We start from the raw sequence: 18,344 nt of genomic DNA on the forward strand, positions 1-18,344 counted from the left end.
AATCAATTATGGGAATTTAAGCCCAAATTAAATGCTGTAAATAAATGCAGCTATACCAAACCAAAAGTGTACATAAAATAAATCTTTTGTGCATTAACAGAACATCATAATACGTGTTTAAAGCTTTTAAAATACTCAAAAAACTAAATATTCGCAATGTTATTTAATTCTTTAATGATTCACGAGGAATTATTAAACAAAAGTTAACTTCAAAATTCCAGATAATGTTATAATTATTCATTAAAGAACTCTTTTCTTGAATAAAATTATTGACCATAATTTTTATAGTTATTAAATTACTGTACTCAAGACCTAAATAGCTGACAACACGTTATTTCACCATTCATTTCATAAGTATAAATAAATATTTATTTCCAATGCTTAATGCTAAAGCTAAACAGTTCCATTGCCTGCCCTAACACGGTACCTAATATTCTACCCTACAATTTTTCAATACCAAAGTCAGAAACCAACTAGAAGTCAATACGAGGGCGGACCTTAAAGTAGCTTATGCCAGCTTTTTCAAAAATACACAAAAAAGAAAATCTCTAACAGTACCAAAGAAGCGATGTTGTACTAAACTTGCGCCTGATATTGCTTTCAAATTATTATCAAATTGCCCCATTTAGAACGATATTACTAAATTGGATGTTTTTCCACCAAAATATTGCTACCTTTCCCAAATTATAGGTAGTTGGTTTATTTATAGTCACATTTACCACAAATTGCCTATTTCACCAACTGCCAGAATAAGACATACTTTAAAGTCATTCATGTTGAACATGAAAGTATTTAAATGTTGTTGGAACAATGGCATTAAAACAGTCTTTAAGAATGATCTGCGTTGGAACATCTGGTATATTTCTGGTCAACCCCCATCGGGAATTAATTAATAATGCCGATTCTATGGTATGAGGGAATCGGAAATTAAATAATAATGCCGATTCTATGGTATGAGGGAATACGCGATGAAATAATGGCTAAAATCAACCCCGGTTTCAACATTAAAATAAATTAATAAACAATTAAGACTGAAGTTGCAGATATTAATCAAAAATGTCTTGATTAGAATCAAGACTTAAAAAAGTATCGATAAGACTGAGGTTATCACTTGACTTAAGGTTCAGATATTAATTTTTCTTTTTAATTGAAACTTAAAGGCATGCTTAAGAAAAAACAACGTTCCATTACCGTTTTCCGTTGGAATAACTTATTTTACAGGTAATCAATTTCAAAAATTTACTTATCTCGGGTTTTCGGGCACAATTCCATTCCCCCAAAACATTTTATCATTACATTAATTACTTTTGAGAGATAACGTGTCAAAATAAGCTTTAAAACAATAGAAAACTGAATGAGCGGTCTGTTTAGCCATGACCAAAACTTTCAAATCAGTGTTGCCAATGTTAGAAAAAGGATTTTCCCACTTCCATTTTAAAATTTCACTCTTTTCCCACACCCCCTTTTTTACAGTCATATTTATCTGGACTATTTTATCCTACTAAGCTTAATATGGAATATCACTCCGCATGGCTTTGACAATATGTACAAATGCTCCAAAATGCTATAAAACTTAAAAATTCTCAAAATATGCTTTCTTTATTTTTCAGTGCCAAACTTAAAATCACCGAATTTATTTCAAAATGTCGCTTGAAATTATTAAACCGGACAAAATTTTGGAAAATACACTAATTTTAACTGCACAGTCTGCACTATTAACCCTTTAACAGGAAAATTCCGACATTTGATCGATTTGGGAAATATATTACCTTTTCCCCACAGAGCCTAACACCAAACCTAAATTTCCCACGATGTGAGAGATTACCCACACATTGGCAACACTGCTTTAAAAAGTTACAACAAGCACCCTTTCGAGACATGTCCAGAACAAATTAGTGCTTAACCCGCTAATAGTGCGACCATGGAGAATTGATGTAAACTGTAGTTGAAATATCATCATGTGCGACCAGCGGCACTGAATAGTCTCTAACCATTGTTAGAAACTAGAGAGAGAAATAGGTGAGTAGCATTAATCATGTCCTGAGCTAAGAGAATGAACAGTATGACTGTTGACTGAAGTACACTAGACATTACATCATTTTGCATAACCACGAGTAAAAATCTAACTGTCCCTACTTAATTTTCCGCCATTGTTTTCAACTGTTCCACTGCGAAGCATGCCGGGCACAAGTGGGGGAACCTTTTAAAACTCAAAGTCATACACGTACTCTCTCAAAAGTAATTAATGATAAAATGTTTTGGGGGAATGGAATTGTGCCCGAAAACCCGAGATAAGTAAATTTTTGAAATTGATTACCTGTAAAATAAGTTATTCCAACGGAAAACGGTAATGGAACGTTGTTTTTTCTTAAGCATGCCTTTAAGTTTCAATTAAAAAGAAAAATTAATATCTGAACCTTAAGTCAAGTGATAACCTCAGTCTTATCGATACTTTTTTAAGTCTTGATTCTAATCAAGACATTTTTGATTAATCGATAGTGAGATAAGACGGCTTTAATATTGCTGCAGTGACGTTGACGCGGCCGCTACAGCGACCCCATCAAAACACACGGGTCTAAATTGTCGCGGATATAGTCAAATTCAAACTAGCTTAATGGACATTTTAACTTTTCCCTGCTAATTATTCTGGATTACCAATAAAAGATAATTAAACTAGACTCCCAATTAAAGATAAATAAACTAGATTACGAATTAAAATAATTAAAGTAGTTTACCAAGTAAACGTTCTTAAAATAAATTATCAATTAAGAGTTAATTAAACTAGACTACCAATTAGAGGAGATTACGAATTAAGGGTTACTAATTAAATTACCAATTAAGGGTAATTAATCTAGATTACCAATTAAGGGTAATTAATCTAGATTATCAATTAAGGGTAATTAATCTAGATTACCAATTAAGGGTAATTAAACTAGATTACCGACGACTGGTAATTAAACCAGATTACCGACGAATGGTAATTAAACCAGATTACCGACGACTGGTAATTAAGCTAGATTACCGACGAATGGTAATTAAACCAGATTACCGACGACTGGTAATTAAGCTAGATTACCGACGACTGGTAATTAAGCTAGATTACCGACGACTGGTAATTAAGCTAGATTACCGACGACTGGTAATTAAGCTACATTACCGACGGCTGGTAATTAAGCTACATTACCGACGGCTGGTAATTAAGCTAGATTACCGACGGCTGGTAATTAAGCTAGATTACCGACGGCTGGTAATTAAGCTAGATTACCGACGACTGGTAATTAAGCTAGATTACCGACGGTTGGTAATTAAGCTAGATTACCGACGGCTGGAAATTAAGCTAGATTACCGACGGCTGGTAATTAAGCTAGATTACCGACGGCTGGTAATTAAGCTAGATTACCGACGACTGGTAATTAAGCTAGATTACCGACGACTGGTAAGTAAGCTAGATTACCGACGACCGGTAATTAAGCTAGATTACCGACGACTAGTAATTAAGCTACATTACCGACGACCGGTAATTAAGCTACATTACCGACGACCGGAAATTAAGCTACATTACCGACGACCGGTAATTAAGCTACATTACCGACGACCGGTAATTAAGCTAGATTACCGACGACCGGTAATTAAGCTACATTACCGATGACCGGTAATTAAGCTAGATTACCGACGACCGGTAATTAAGCTACATTACCGACGACCGGTAATTAAGCTAGATTACCGACGACCGGTAATTAAGCTAGATTACCGACGACCGGTAATTAAGCTAGATTACCGGCGACCGGTAATTAAGCTAGATTACCGACGACCGGTAATTAAGCTAGATTACCGACGACCGGTAATTAAGCTAGATTACCGACGACCGGTAATTAAGCTAGATTACCGACGACCGGTAATTAAGCTAGATTACCGACGACCGGTAATTAAGCTAGATTACCGACGACCGGTAATTAAGCTAGATTACCGACGACCGGTAATTAAGCTAGATTACCGACGACCGGTAATTAAGCTAGATTAACAACGATTGGTAATTAAGGTAGATTAACGACGACCGGTAATTAAGCTAGATTAACGACGACTGGTAATTAAGCTACATTACCGACGACCGGTAATTAAGCTACATTACCGACGACCGGTAATTAAGCTAGATTAACGACGACTGGTAATTAAGCTACATTACCGACGACCGGTAATTAAGCTAGATTAACGACGACTGGTAATTAAGCTACATTACCGACGACCGGTAATTAAGCTACATTACCGACGACCGGTAATTAAGCTACATTACCGACGACCGGTAATTAAGCTACATTACCGATGACCGGTAATTAAGCTAGATTACCGACGACCGGTAATTAAGCTAGATTACTGACGACCGGTAATTAAGCTAGATTACCGACGACCGGTAATTAAGCTTGATTACCGACCACTGGTAATTAAGCTAGATTACCGACGACTGGTAATTAAGCTAGATTACCGACGACCGGTAATTAAGCTAGATTACCGACGACTGGTAATTAAGCTAGATTACCGACGACTGGTAATTAAGCTAGATTACCGACGACTGGTAATTAAGCTAGATTACCGACGACTGGTAATTAAGCTAGATTACCGACGACTGGTAATTAAGCTAGATTACCGACGACTGGTAATTTAGCCGCATTACCGACGACTGGTAATTTAGTCGCATTACCGACGACTAGTAATTTAGCCGTATTACCGACGGCTGGTGTTTAAGCTATATTACCGATGGACGCGCAACGCCCTAGGACTTTTTCTCCCATATTTTCTAAAGAATTTTAATTAATATGAAGACTGAAGTGACAGATATTAATAAAAACTGTCATTGTAGACAAAGACTGGAAAGTGTAAAAGATAAGGTTTAAAAATGAACTGCCTGAAGTAACAGATATTAAAATTTTCACTTTTGATGACATCATTATAAAACATAAATTATTTTAAAAAATTCTTATCTTACTTTTTTTCACCAAAATTTCATTTTCCCAAAATATTTTTCAGCAATATTTACCAAGTATTTTGTCCTCAATAGAAGTTGTCACCTAGAAGGGTTTAAGGGATACTAGCTTGGTACTGGTTTTACCAGGGAGGAGAGACTTGAGAGGGAGTGTTAAAGTGAATAGGCGCGTTCGTTCGCTTTCCTGGCTAAACTCGTCTCTCTCTAGCGCTGACTCGGGGACTCATCGCGGTGTCCGCGCGCATGCGTCAAATTTAAAAACCGGCTTTGAACTAGAAGGGGAAGGTCGTGTTTGAATTTCTGCCATGGTTAACTATAAGCAGTGTTGTTTTTTAATTGTTCAAGTAACCCTAAGTATTTAACAAGACCCCGACATGGTAAATATCTTTTTCAAACGATTTCCCAAACCAAAAACAAAGCTTGAAATTTATTGAAAGTGAATAAAAGCTAGTGGAAATCGGTCTTCCACAAGCTAATATCCATCTTTTACATTTTTTTATCTGGGTTTTTGGCTTTGGAAACGCGTGGAAGGATATTCCTTTCATATATTTTTAAGCGAATACCTTGAATCATTCCTACAACCGTTACAAAAACAATTTGGCATTTTTATTAAGCCTCGGTTTCCTCCCAACAGACGTTGATTGTTGGTTGAACAGAGTGAGTGGGGCAGCAGTCGATGGAAGCGGAAGCTGGCGCTGGCGGCCACGGCCAACTTAGGAGATGATTTAAGTTGGCCGTGTGGCGGTAGATAGAATTTTTAAATTCTCTCTGCTGGCGGTGCCCCCCCCCCCTTGGCAGTAGAGCAAAAGGCCTTGTCGTGGCGGAGGGGGCCCGAGTTCGGTGTGCCGGTTAGGATGGTTCCTTGGGTTCGCCCTTGGTTCGGACCTTTCCCTGCCCCGTTCCGTGAACGTTTTGCTCGGCCGCTTCGCCCCCGCCCAGGTGTTGCTTTGGCTCATCCCCAGCTCTTGGCAACCCTCTGGGGGTCGCGGATACATTTTTTGGACTGTATGGCACTGCTGTGCTCGGAGGGCGATCCCCCGGCCCCTCGAGCCTTCTGCTGCCTTGGTCCGAGCCCTGTCACCGACCACCTCTTGGCTGGGCTCGCCGCCGACGGTGTCCCGCCTCTGTCACCTGCTTAAGGGGCGTTGCCGGGCCCGCTGGCCGATCCCGTGTGCCTTGACGGCGGTTCCGCAGGTACCATTTTGGGCACAGGGATGAATGGCAGGAGGGGGGCGCTGTAGATGCCCCCGCGCGCAGGAGCAGCGCCTAATCAAATGCATTCTGAGTAAACGACGTCACTTGCGCCTGCGCGTTAGCTAAAATTGAGGAACGGAGATAAAAATTCCTACCCCCCACTTTCTTTCCTATTTGCCACTGTATGACGGTTTTTTTAGCATTAGATCAAAACTCCCTCTAACGTTCCTTACTCCCTGGTTTTACTTTCAACTAACATTTGATTCTAGGAGATTCAAATGCTTGGATATCTGAAAAGATTTCTCTTGAAGAGTTTAAATTTTTATATTTTAAAATTGAAAATATTGCGAAGCGGAAAATAATATAGGCCTTTTCTTTGTGATTTAGTTATTAGTGTCGAAAAGATCTGTAGATTGATCGTGATCTTTGAGAGCAACACAGCACGTTAATATTTAATACTTTGAAAGCTTTACAATTTAAGAATACGTTTTGTAAAGTTTTAATACGGTTTATATTTTGTAAGCTCTCAACGATTTTCTCACGTTATAGGGTCAATTTTCTACCTAATTTTAAATTTTTGATAAAAAATAAAATGTAAAGCCGTAGTATTTTTAAAATAACGCGCATGTTCCTTTTTAAAATACTTTCCCGAAGTAATTTTGGTGAAAAAAAGTAAGATAAGAATTTTTTAAAATAATTGATGTTTTATAACGATGTCTTCAAAAGTGAAAATTTTAATATCTGTTACTTCAGGCAGTTCATTTTTAAACCTTATCTTTTACACTTTCCAGTCTTTGTCTACAATGACAGTTTTTATTAATCCACTATGGTGTCATACCGGGCTCTTACCACCTGCCGCTATTTCGGAGCAATGTTTTCTGTCTGATCCCTACACGGAGGTTCCGACGCCTCGGTTGCACCGCTTATATGACGCGATAAAGACCAGTTTGCCTCCCGAGTAGGTACGCCTCTTCCTGCGTCCGGCGCCACCTCTGGACCCGCAATGCGTTAAGGTACGGTTCATCTCGGGTGATGGCACGACGCGTCCGCTCTCGGTTGAATCCGTTGGTGCATTGTACCGCGCACTCCTGCCCCCAACCTTCGAATCTTCGGGCGAGCAAAGGTGGAATCATTTTATACACGATCCGCGGCCACGGGTAAAATTCAAGGACCTCACGAACAGCCATCTGGGTCCGGTGCTATCGACTTGTAACTTGAAGATCCTCCACCAAGGCTTACCGGTGAAATCGCGGATGGTTCACGCGGGGCTTGTTCCAGAAGCTACGTGCGTCTTTTGCCACGGCGCGAATGAGACTGTTGACCATTTGTTCCTTACCTGTCCAAAGTCCCGATCCCTTTGGGAGTCAATTTTCAATGCATTTTATGTGTATACTTTTGATCCTGAGTTTAAATTTGATTGTACCAGATATAACTTAGTAATTTTTCATTGTTACGCGTCTACGAACGATAAACCTCTCTTATTTTGGCAGGCTGCCTTGGTGTTAATTAGTATTTTTAAGTATGTATTATGGAAATATCGTTGTCAATTGGTTGTAAAAGCCGGCCTGGGAATCGTCCTGCCTTTTAGTGTTCCAGTTTTGCTTGCCAGGGTACGTTCCTTTGCACACAAATATATTGCATTAATATTGAATCGTAACAAGTTTTCTAACTTAGCTACTACCGTCACAAGGTTGCAGATGTTGTTTTAGTATTGTATAAATAACTCCAGGAATTAGTGCTGTAACTTGATCCTTCTTTTAATTCAATTTAACTGTTATAACCACTTACATATTCCATTGTAATGTTTTCGATGCTTTTAATAAAAAAAAAAGCATTCGACTGCATATCGAGAGGTCCTTGGTTCAAACCAGAGTTCCCCCTGTAACACCACGGATCATTGCCTTTATTTTATTTAATTAGACATTACGGCTATGAAGAAGGGGAATAGCTCAGTGGTAGAGCATTCGACTGCAGATCGAGAGGTCCGTGGTTCAAATCCGTGTTCCCCCTGTAACAGCACGGATCATTGCCTTTATTTTAGTGAATTCGACATTACGATTAGGAACAATGGGGAATATCTCAGTGGTAGAGCATTCGACTGCATATCGAGGGGTCCTTGGTTCAAACCAGAGTTCCCCTTGTAACAGCACGGATCATTGCCTTTATTTTAGTTAATTAGTCATTACGGTTATGAACAAGAGGAAATAGCTCAGTGGTAGAGCATTCGACTGCAGATCGAGAGGTCCTTGGTTCAAACTCGTGTTCCCCCATTAACAGCACGGATCATTGCCTTTATTTTAGTTAATTAGACATTACGGTTATGAGCAAGGGGGAATATCTCAGTGGTAGAGCATTCGACTGCAGATCGAGAGGTCCTTGGTTCAAACCCGTGTTCCCCCTGTAACAGCACGGATCATTGCCTTTATTTTAGTTAATTAGACATTACGGTTATGAACATTGGGGAATAGCTCAATGGTAGAGCATTCGACTGCAGATCGAGAGGTCCCTGGTTCAAACTCGTGTTCCCCCTGTAACTGCACGGATCATTGCCTTTATTTTAGTGAATTCGACTTTACGGTTATGAACATTGGGGAATAGCTCAATGGTAGAGCATTCGACTGCAGATCGAGAGGTCCCTGGTTCAAACTCGTGTTCCCCCTGTAACTGCACGGATCATTGCCTTTATTTTACTAAATTAGACATTACAGTTGTGAACAAGGGGGAATAGCTCAGTGGTAGAGCATTCGACTACAGATCGAGAGGTCCGTGGTTCAAACCCGAGTTCCCCCTGTAACAGCACGGGTCATTGCCTTTATTTTAGTTAATTAGTCATTACGGTTATGAAGAAGAGGGAATAGCTCAGTGGTAGAGCATTCGACTGCAGATCGAGAGGTCCTTGGTTCAAACTCGTGTTCCCCCTGTAACAGCACGGATCATTGCCTTTATTTTAGTGAATTCGACATTACGGTTATGAACAAGGGGGAATATCTCAGTGGTAGAGCATTCGACTGCAGATCGAGAGGTCCTTGGTTCAAACACGAGTTCCCCCTGTAACAGCACGGATCATTGCCTTTATTTTAGTTAATTAGTAAGGATGTAATGTATAAGGATGGTTTTTTGATTGGATATAACTTTTTTTGTATTGTATTAACTGCTTTAAAAAAATTCCACAGAACTACAATTCGGGCCCTCAATATGTGGTTAAAATTTCAAGAAGATCCACTCATTAGTTTATTTTATAAAAAATAAAGTTGCTAAGGGTGGTTTTCATTTCCATAAAATTAATCAGCCCTTTTGGTGAAAAAGTTAAATTTTCCCATAGAAATAACATGGAGTTTTTTTCAAATTTGGCCATTTTGTCGCCACCCTTTTGAAATGAAATATTCGTTTGTTACGTTTGGGAACGGTTTTATATCAAAATTTAAACCTTTTTCGAGGACCATTTTTAAGGTTTTTGAGAAAAATTAATTTTAAGTATGTTTAATTTTAAATTTTTAAAACTACCCCAATCTGCGATATTTTAGCATTTATACACTGTTTTATTAGGAAATATCAGCGAGACCAATGTTGGCCTTTTTTAACGTACAGTTGCCTCATAATAACCCGATTGTTTATTCTTAATGCCTTTTGGTTGGAATGGCCTATCGATAGTGAGATAAGACGGCTTTAATATTGCTGCAGTGACGTTGACGCGGCCGCTACAGCGACCCCATCAAAACACACGGGTCTAAATTGTCGCGGATATAGTCAAATTCAAACTAGCTTAATGGACATTTTAACTTTTCCCTGCTAATTATTCTGGATTAACAATAAAAGATAATTAAACTAGACTCCCAATTAAAGATAAATAAACTAGATTACGAATTAAAATAATTAAAGTAGTTTACCAATTAAACGTTCTTAAAATAAATTATCAATTAAGAGTTAATTAAACTAGACTACCAATTAGAGGAGATTACGAATTAAGGGTTACTAATTAAATTACCAATTAAGGGTAATTAATCTAGATTACCAATTAAGGGTAATTAATCTAGATTATCAATTAAGGGTAATTAATCTAGATTACCAATTAAGGGTAATTAAACTAGATTACCGACGACTGGTAATTAAACCAGATTACCGACGAATGGTAATTAAACCAGATTACCGACGACTGGTAATTAAGCTAGATTACCGACGAATGGTAATTAAACCAGATTACCGACGACTGGTAATTAAGCTAGATTACCGACGACTGGTAATTAAGCTAGATTACCGACGACTGGTAATTAAGCTAGATTACCGACGACTGGTAATTAAGCTACATTACCGACGGCTGGTAATTAAGCTACATTACCGACGGCTGGTAATTAAGCTAGATTACCGACGGCTGGTAATTAAGCTAGATTACCGACGGCTGGTAATTAAGCTAGATTACCGACGGCTGGTAATTAAGCTAGATTACCGACGACTGGTAATTAAGCTAGATTACCGACGGTTGGTAATTAAGCTAGATTACCGACGGCTGGTAATTAAGTTAGATTACCGATGGCTGGTAATTAAGCTAGATTACCGACGGCTGGTAATTAAGCTAGATTACCGACGGCTGGTAATTAAGCTAGATTACCGACGGCTGGTAATTAAGCTAGATTACCGACGACTGGTAATTAAGCTAGATTACCGACGACTGGTAAGTAAGCTAGATTACCGACGACCGGTAATTAAGCTAGATTACCGACGACTAGTAATTAAGCTACATTACCGACGACCGGTAATTAAGCTACATTACCGACGACCGGAAATTAAGCTACATTACCGACGACCGGTAATTAAGCTACATTACCGACGACCGGTAATTAAGCTAGATTACCGACGACCGGTAATTAAGCTTCATTACCGACGACCGGTAATTAAGCTACATTACCGACGACCGGTAATTAAGCTACATTACCGACGACCGGTAATTAAGCTACATTACCGACGACCGGTAATTGAGCTAGATTACCGACGACCGGTAATTAAGCTAGATTACCGAGGACCGGTAATTAAGCTAGATTACCGACGACCGGTAATTAAGCTAGATTACCGACGACCGGTAATTAAGCTAGATTACCGACGACCGGTAATTAAGCTAGATTACCGACGACCGGTAATTAAGCTAGATTACCGACGACCGGTAATTAAGCTAGATTACCGACGACCGGTAATTAAGCTAGATTACCGACGACCGGTAATTAAGCTAGATTACCGACGACCGGTAATTAAGCTAGATTACCGACGACCGGTAATTAAGCTAGATTAACAACGATTGGTAATTAAGGTAGATTAACGACGACCGGTAATTAAGCTAGATTAACGACGACTGGTAATTAAGCTACATTACCGACGACCGGTAATTAAGCTACATTACCGACGACCGGTAATTAAGCTAGATTAACGACGACTGGTAATTAAGCTACATTACCGACGACCGGTAATTAAGCTAGATTAACGACGACTGGTAATTAAGCTACATTACCGACGACCGGTAATTAAGCTACATTACCGACGACCGGTAATTAAGCTACATTACCGACGACCGGTAATTAAGCTAGATTACCGACGACCGGTAATTAAGCTAGATTACCGACGACCGGTAATTAAGCTAGATTACTGACGACCGGTAATTAAGCTAGATTACCGACGACCGGTAATTAAGCTTGATTACCGACCACTGGTAATTAAGCTAGATTACCGACGACTGGTAATTAAGCTAGATTACCGACGACCGGTAATTAAGCTAGATTACCGACGACTGGTAATTAAGCTAGATTACCGACGACTGGTAATTAGGCTAGATTACCGACGACTGGTAATTAAGCTAGATTACCGACGACTGGTAATTAAGCTAGATTACTGACGACTGGTAATTAAGCTAGATTACCGACGACTGGTAATTTAGCCGCATTACCGACGACTGGTAATTTAGTCGCATTACCGACGACTAGTAATTTAGCCGTATTACCGACGGCTGGTGTTTAAGCTATATTACCGATGGACGCGCAACGCCCTAGGACTTTTTCTCCCATATTTTCTAAAGAATTTTAATTAATATGAAGACTGAAGTGACAGATATTAATAAAAACTGTCATTGTAGACAAAGACTGGAAAGTGTAAAAGATAAGGTTTAAAAATGAACTGCCTGAAGTAACAGATATTAAAATTTTCACTTTTGATGACATCATTATAAAACATAAATTATTTAAAAAAATTCTTATCTTACTTTTTTTCACCAAAATTTCATTTTCCCAAAATATTTTTCAGCAATATTTACCAAGTATTTTGTCCTCAATAGAAGTTGTCACCTAGAAGGGTTTAAGGGATACTAGCTTGGTACTGGTTTTACCAGGGAGGAGAGACTTGAGAGGGAGTGTTAAAGTGAATAGGCGCGTTCGTTCGCTTTCCTGGCTAAACTCGTCTCTCTCTAGCGCTGACTCGGGGACTCATCGCGGTGTCCGCGCGCATGCGTCAAATTTAAAAACCGGCTTTGAACTAGAAGGGGAAGGTCGTGTTTGAATTTCTGCCATGGTTAACTATAAGCAGTGTTGTTTTTTAATTGTTCAAGTAACCCTAAGTATTTAACAAGACCCCGACATGGTAAATATCTTTTTCAAACGATTTCCCAAACAAAAACAAAGCTTGAAATTTATTGAAAGTGATCCGCGGCCACGGGTAAAATTCAAGGACCTCACGAACAGCCATCTGGGTCCGGTGCTATCGACTTGTAACTTGAAGATCCTCCACCAAGGCTTACCGGTGAAATCGCGGATGGTTCACGCGGGGCTTGTTCCAGAAGCTACGTGCGTCTTTTGCCACGGCGCGAATGAGACTGTTGACCATTTGTTCCTTACCTGTCCAAAGTCCCGATCCCTTTGGGAGTCAATTTTCAATGCATTTTATGTGTATACTTTTGATCCTGAGTTTAAATTTGATTGTACCAGATAAAACTTAGTAATTTTTCATTGTTACGCGTCTACGAACGATAAACCTCTCTTATTTTGGCAGGCTGCCTTGGTGTTAATTAGTATTTTTAAGTATGTATTATGGAAATATCGTTGTCAATTGGTTGTAAAAGCCGGCCTGGGAATCGTCCTGCCTTTTAGTGTTCCAGTTTTGCTTGCCAGGGTACGTTCCTTTGCACACAAATATATTGCATTAATATTGAATCGTAACAAGTTTTCTAACTTAGCTACTACCGTCACAAGGTTGCAGATGTTGTTTTAGTATTGTATAAATAACTCCAGGAATTAGTGCTGTAACTTGATCCTTCTTTTAATTCAATTTAACTGTTATAACCACTTACATATTCCATTGTAATGTTTTCGATGCTTTTAATAAAAAAAAAGCATTCGACTGCATATCGAGAGGTCCTTGGTTCAAACCAGAGTTCCCCCTGTAACACCACGGATCATTGCCTTTATTTTATTTAATTAGACATTACGGCTATGAAGAAGGGGAATAGCTCAGTGGTAGAGCATTCGACTGCAGATCGAGAGGTCCGTGGTTCAAATCCGTGTTCCCCCTGTAACAGCACGGATCATTGCCTTTATTTTAGTGAATTCGACATTACGATTAGGAACAATGGGGAATATCTCAGTGGTAGAGCATTCGACTGCATATCGAGGGGTCCTTGGTTCAAACCAGAGTTCCCCTTGTAACAGCACGGATCATTGCCTTTATTTTAGTTAATTAGTCATTACGGTTATGAACAAGAGGAAATAGCTCAGTGGTAGAGCATTCGACTGCAGATCGAGAGGTCCTTGGTTCAAACTCGTGTTCCCCCATTAACAGCACGGATCATTGCCTTTATTTTAGTTAATTAGACATTACGGTTATGAGCAAGGGGGAATATCTCAGTGGTAGAGCATTCGACTGCAGATCGAGAGGTCCTTGGTTCAAACCCGTGTTCCCCCTGTAACAGCACGGATCATTGCCTTTATTTTAGTTAATTAGACATTACGGTTATGAACATTGGGGAATAGCTCAATGGTAGAGCATTCGACTGCAGATCGAGAGGTCCCTGGTTCAAACTCGTGTTCCCCCTGTAACTGCACGGATCATTGCCTTTATTTTAGTTAATTAGACATTACGGTTATGAGCAAGGGGGAATATCTCAGTGGTAGAGCATTCGTCTGCAGATCGAGAGGTCCTTGGTTCAAACCCGTGTTCCCCCTGTAACAGCACGGATCATTGCCTTTATTTTAGTTAATTAGACATTACGGTTATGAACATTGGGGAATAGCTCAATGGTAGAGCATTCGACTGCAGATCGAGAGGTCCGTGGTTCAAATCCGTGTTCCCCCTGTAACAGCACGGGTCATTGCCTTTATTTTAGTTAATTAGTCATTACGGTTATGAAGAAGAGCGAATAGCTCAGTGGTAGAGCATTCGACTGCAGATCGAGAGGTCCTTGGTTCAAACTCGTGTTCCCCCTGTAACAGCACGGATCATTGCCTTTATTTTAGTGAATTCGACATTACGGTTATGAACAAGGGGGAATATCTCAGTGGTAGAGCATTCGACTGCAGATCGAGAGGTCCTTGGTTCAAACCCGAGTTCCCCCTGTAACAGCATGGATCATTGCCTTTATTTTAGTTAATTAGTCATTACGGTTATGAACAAGAGGGAATAGCTCAGTGGTAGAGCATTTGACTCAGATCGAGAGGTCCTTGGTTCAAACCCGAGTTCCTCCTGTAACAGCACGTATCATTGCCTTTATTTTAGTTAAATAGACATTACGGTTATGAGAATTGGGAATAGCTCGGCGGTTGAGCATTCGACCGCAGATCGAGAGGTCCTTGGTTCAAACCCGTGTTCCCCCTGTAACAGCACGGATCATTGCCTTTATTTTACTTAATTAGACATTACGGTTATGAACAAGGGGGAATAGCTCAGCGGTAGAGCATTCGACTGCAGATCGAGAGGTCCCTGGTTCAAACTCGTGTTCCCCTGTAACAGCACGGATCATTACCTTTATTTTAGTTAATTAGACATTACGGTTATGAACAAGGGGGAATATCTCAGTGAAAGAGCATTCGACTGCAGATCGAGAGGGCCTTGGTTCAAATCCGTGTTCCCCCTGTAACAGCACGGATCATTGCCTTTATTTTAGTGAATTCGACTTTACGGTTATGAACATTGGGGAATAGCTCAATGGTAGAGCATTCGACATCAGATCGAGAGGTCCTTGTTCCAAACCCGAGTTCCCCCTGTAACAGCACGGATCATTGCCTTTATTTTAATAATTAGTCATTACGGTTATGAACAAGAGGGAATAGCTCAGTGGTAGAGCATTTGACTCAGATCGAGAGGTCCTTGGTTCAAACCCGAGTTCCTCCTGTAACAGCACGCATCATTGCCTTTATTTTAGTTAAATAGTATCAATAAGACATGTTCCGAAATACTTTGTTAATTAAACCTGTTAAGTGTTAAAACCGAAATCCTTCCTCGTTTCCCTAACTAGTACCACCCTAACGTTAGTTAAAGTTATCAATAAGTTTAGATTTTGTCAACGAAGTGAGCTGGATGCCTATGTCAGAATCAAGGTAAGAGGTAAGCAAGGAAAATCGTTGCAACTGCAGATCGAGAGGTCTTTGGTTCAAACTCGTGTTTCCCCTGTAACAGCACGGATCATTGCCTTTATTTTAGTTAATAAGACATTACGGTTAGGAACAATAGGGAATAGCTCAATGGTTGAGCATTCGACTGCAGATCGAAAGGTCCTTGGTTCAAGCTCGTGTTCCCCCTGTAACAGCACGGATCATTGCCTTTATTTTAGTTAATAAGACATTACGGTTATGAACAATAGGGAATAGCTCAATGGTAGAGCATTCGACTGCAGATCGAGAGGTCCCTGGTTCAAACTCGTGTTCCCCCTGTAACAGCACGGATATTACCTTTATTTTAGTTAATTAGACATTACGGTTATGAACAAGGGGGAATATCTCAGTGGTAGAGCATTCGACTGCAGATCGAGAGGGCCTTGGTTCAAATCCGTGTTACCCCTGTAACAGCACGGATCATTACCTTTATTTTAGTGAAATCGACATTACGGTTAAGAACATTGGGGAATAGCTCAATGGTATTGCATTCGACTGCAGATCGAGAGGTCCCTGGTTCAAACTCGTGTTCCCCCTGTTACAGCACGGATCATTGCCTTTATTTTAGTTAATTAGACATTACGGTTGTGAACAAGAGGGAATAGCTCAGTGGTAGAGCATTCGACTGCAGATCGAGAGGTCCTTGGTTCAAACCCGAGTTCCCCCTGTAACAGCATGGATCATTGCCTTTATATCGAGAGGTCCTTGGTTCAAACTCGTGGGGGTGTGGGTTGAATTTATTGCAGATGACGCAATAGACTTCACCGAAGTTGTGAGGTGACTTGCATTTCCCCATATCTATTGTTTTTGCGCAACGGGGGCAATTAAAAACCCTTTGACAGACTGCTTGGGTTTTGCTTCCACTAGCCTTATGGGCGTCAAAGCATTCTTGCCCCCTAAAATCGCGATGGCAGGTCCCGCATCTAATTTCTCCCCCCTCGCAATCTTTGGCCCTTTGACAGGAATAACAATACTTATTGCAAGCGTGGTTAAAATCTAAGTTGTTATACCCCACAAGGCACCTTTCGCAGAAAAAATTAAAACGGAAGAGAGGGCTTGAAAATGAAGCTATAGTACAACCCTGAAATACCTCCAAGAGTTCTATGCTCCATGAAGCCACTCCCTAGTTGCCATACTAGAGAACCCTTTCCGGAGTATGAGATATATTTTATTAAAATGAAATAACTCGTTATCAGAAGTGCGGTTCGAACCCACGCTCTCATACGAGGATCAGAGCTTAAATCTGACGCCTTAGACCACTCGGCCATCCTGACACGCTTTCAGTTGTTTTCCTTGAAATGAAGCTATAGTACAACCCCGAAATACCTCTCAAAGTTCTATGCTGAATGAAGTCCCTCCCTAGTTGCCAAACTAGAGAACCCTTTCCTGAGTATGATATTAAAATGAAACAATTCGTTGTCAGAAGTGGGGTTCGAACCCACGCCCTCATACGAGGATCAGAGCTTAAATCTGACGCCCTAGACCACTCGGCCATCCTGACACGCTCTGAAACGTTTTCCTTGAAAATGAAGCTATAGTACAACCCCGAAATACCTCTCAGAGTTCTATGCTCCATGAAGCCACTCCCTAGTTGCCAAACTAGAGAACCCTTTCCTGAGTATGATATGTATGTTATTAAAATGAAACAATTCGTTGTCAGAAGTGGGGTTCGAACCCACGCCCTCATACGAGGATCAGAGCTTAAATCTGACGCCTTAGACCACTCGGCCATCCTGACACGCTCTGAAACGTTTTCCTTGAAAATGAAGCTATAGTACAACCCTGAAATACCTCTCAGAGTTCTATGCTCCATGAAGCCACTCCCTAGTGTCCATACTAGAGAACCCTTTCCTGAGTATGATATGTATGTTATTAAAATGAAACAATTCGTTGTCAGAAGTGGGGTTCGAACCCACGCCCTCATACGAGGATCAGAGCTTAAATCTGACGCCTTAGACCACTCGGCCATCCTGACACGCTCTGAAACGTTTTCCTTGAAAATGAAGCTATAGTACAACCCCGAAATACCTCTCAGAGTTCTATGCTCCATGAAGCCACTCCCTAGTTGCCAAACTAGAGAACCCTTTCCTGAGTATGATATGTATGATATTAAAATGAAACAATTCGTTGTCAGAAGTGGGGTTCGAACCCACGTCCTCATGCGAGGATCAGAGCTTTAATCTGACGCCTTAGACCACTCGGCCATCCTGACACGCTCTGAAACGTTTCCCTTGAAAATGAAGCTATAGTACAACCCTGAAATACCTCTCAGAGTTCTATGCTCCATGAAGCCACTCCCTAGTGTCCATACTAGAGAACCCTTTCCTGAGTATGAGATATATTTTATTAAAATGATATAATTCGTTGTCAGAAGTGTGGTTCGAACCCACGCCCTCATACGGGGATCAGAGCTTAAATCTGACGCCTTAGACCACTCGGCCATCCTTACACGCTTGAGTTGTTTTTCTTGAAATGAATCTATAGTACAACCCCGAAATACCTCTCAAAGTTCTATGCTGAATAAAGTCCCTCCCTAGTTGCCAAACTAGAGAACC

At 40.3% G+C, this 18,344-nt stretch overlaps 5 non-coding genes across 5 annotated transcripts; 1 reads left to right on the forward strand and 4 right to left on the reverse strand.

Annotated features, from left to right (window-relative positions):
• Positions 1-8,890: 8,890 nt before the first annotated feature.
• On the forward strand, positions 8,891-8,962 carry TRNAC-ACA (transfer RNA cysteine (anticodon ACA)). Its single transcript has one exon. It is a non-coding gene; the product is annotated as a tRNA-Cys (tRNA).
• An 8,244-nt stretch (positions 8,963-17,206) lies between these two features.
• Positions 17,207-17,290, reverse strand: TRNAL-UAA (transfer RNA leucine (anticodon UAA)). The gene has a single exon. It is a non-coding gene; the product is annotated as a tRNA-Leu (tRNA).
• A 153-nt stretch (positions 17,291-17,443) lies between these two features.
• TRNAL-UAA (transfer RNA leucine (anticodon UAA)) lies at positions 17,444-17,527 on the reverse strand. Its single transcript has one exon. It is a non-coding gene; the product is annotated as a tRNA-Leu (tRNA).
• Positions 17,528-17,680: 153 nt separating this feature from the next.
• Positions 17,681-17,764, reverse strand: TRNAL-UAA (transfer RNA leucine (anticodon UAA)). The gene has a single exon. It is a non-coding gene; the product is annotated as a tRNA-Leu (tRNA).
• Positions 17,765-17,917: 153 nt separating this feature from the next.
• On the reverse strand, positions 17,918-18,001 carry TRNAF-AAA (transfer RNA phenylalanine (anticodon AAA)). The gene has a single exon. It is a non-coding gene; the product is annotated as a tRNA-Phe (tRNA).
• Between the last annotated feature and the right edge of the window lie 343 nt (positions 18,002-18,344).

The sequence above is a fragment of the Phalangium opilio genome, unplaced genomic scaffold, assembly GCF_054372755.1.
Source record: "Phalangium opilio isolate 3A_F unplaced genomic scaffold, DU_Popi_V2 ptg000043l_1, whole genome shotgun sequence".
Lineage (NCBI taxonomy): Eukaryota > Metazoa > Arthropoda > Arachnida > Opiliones > Phalangiidae > Phalangium > Phalangium opilio.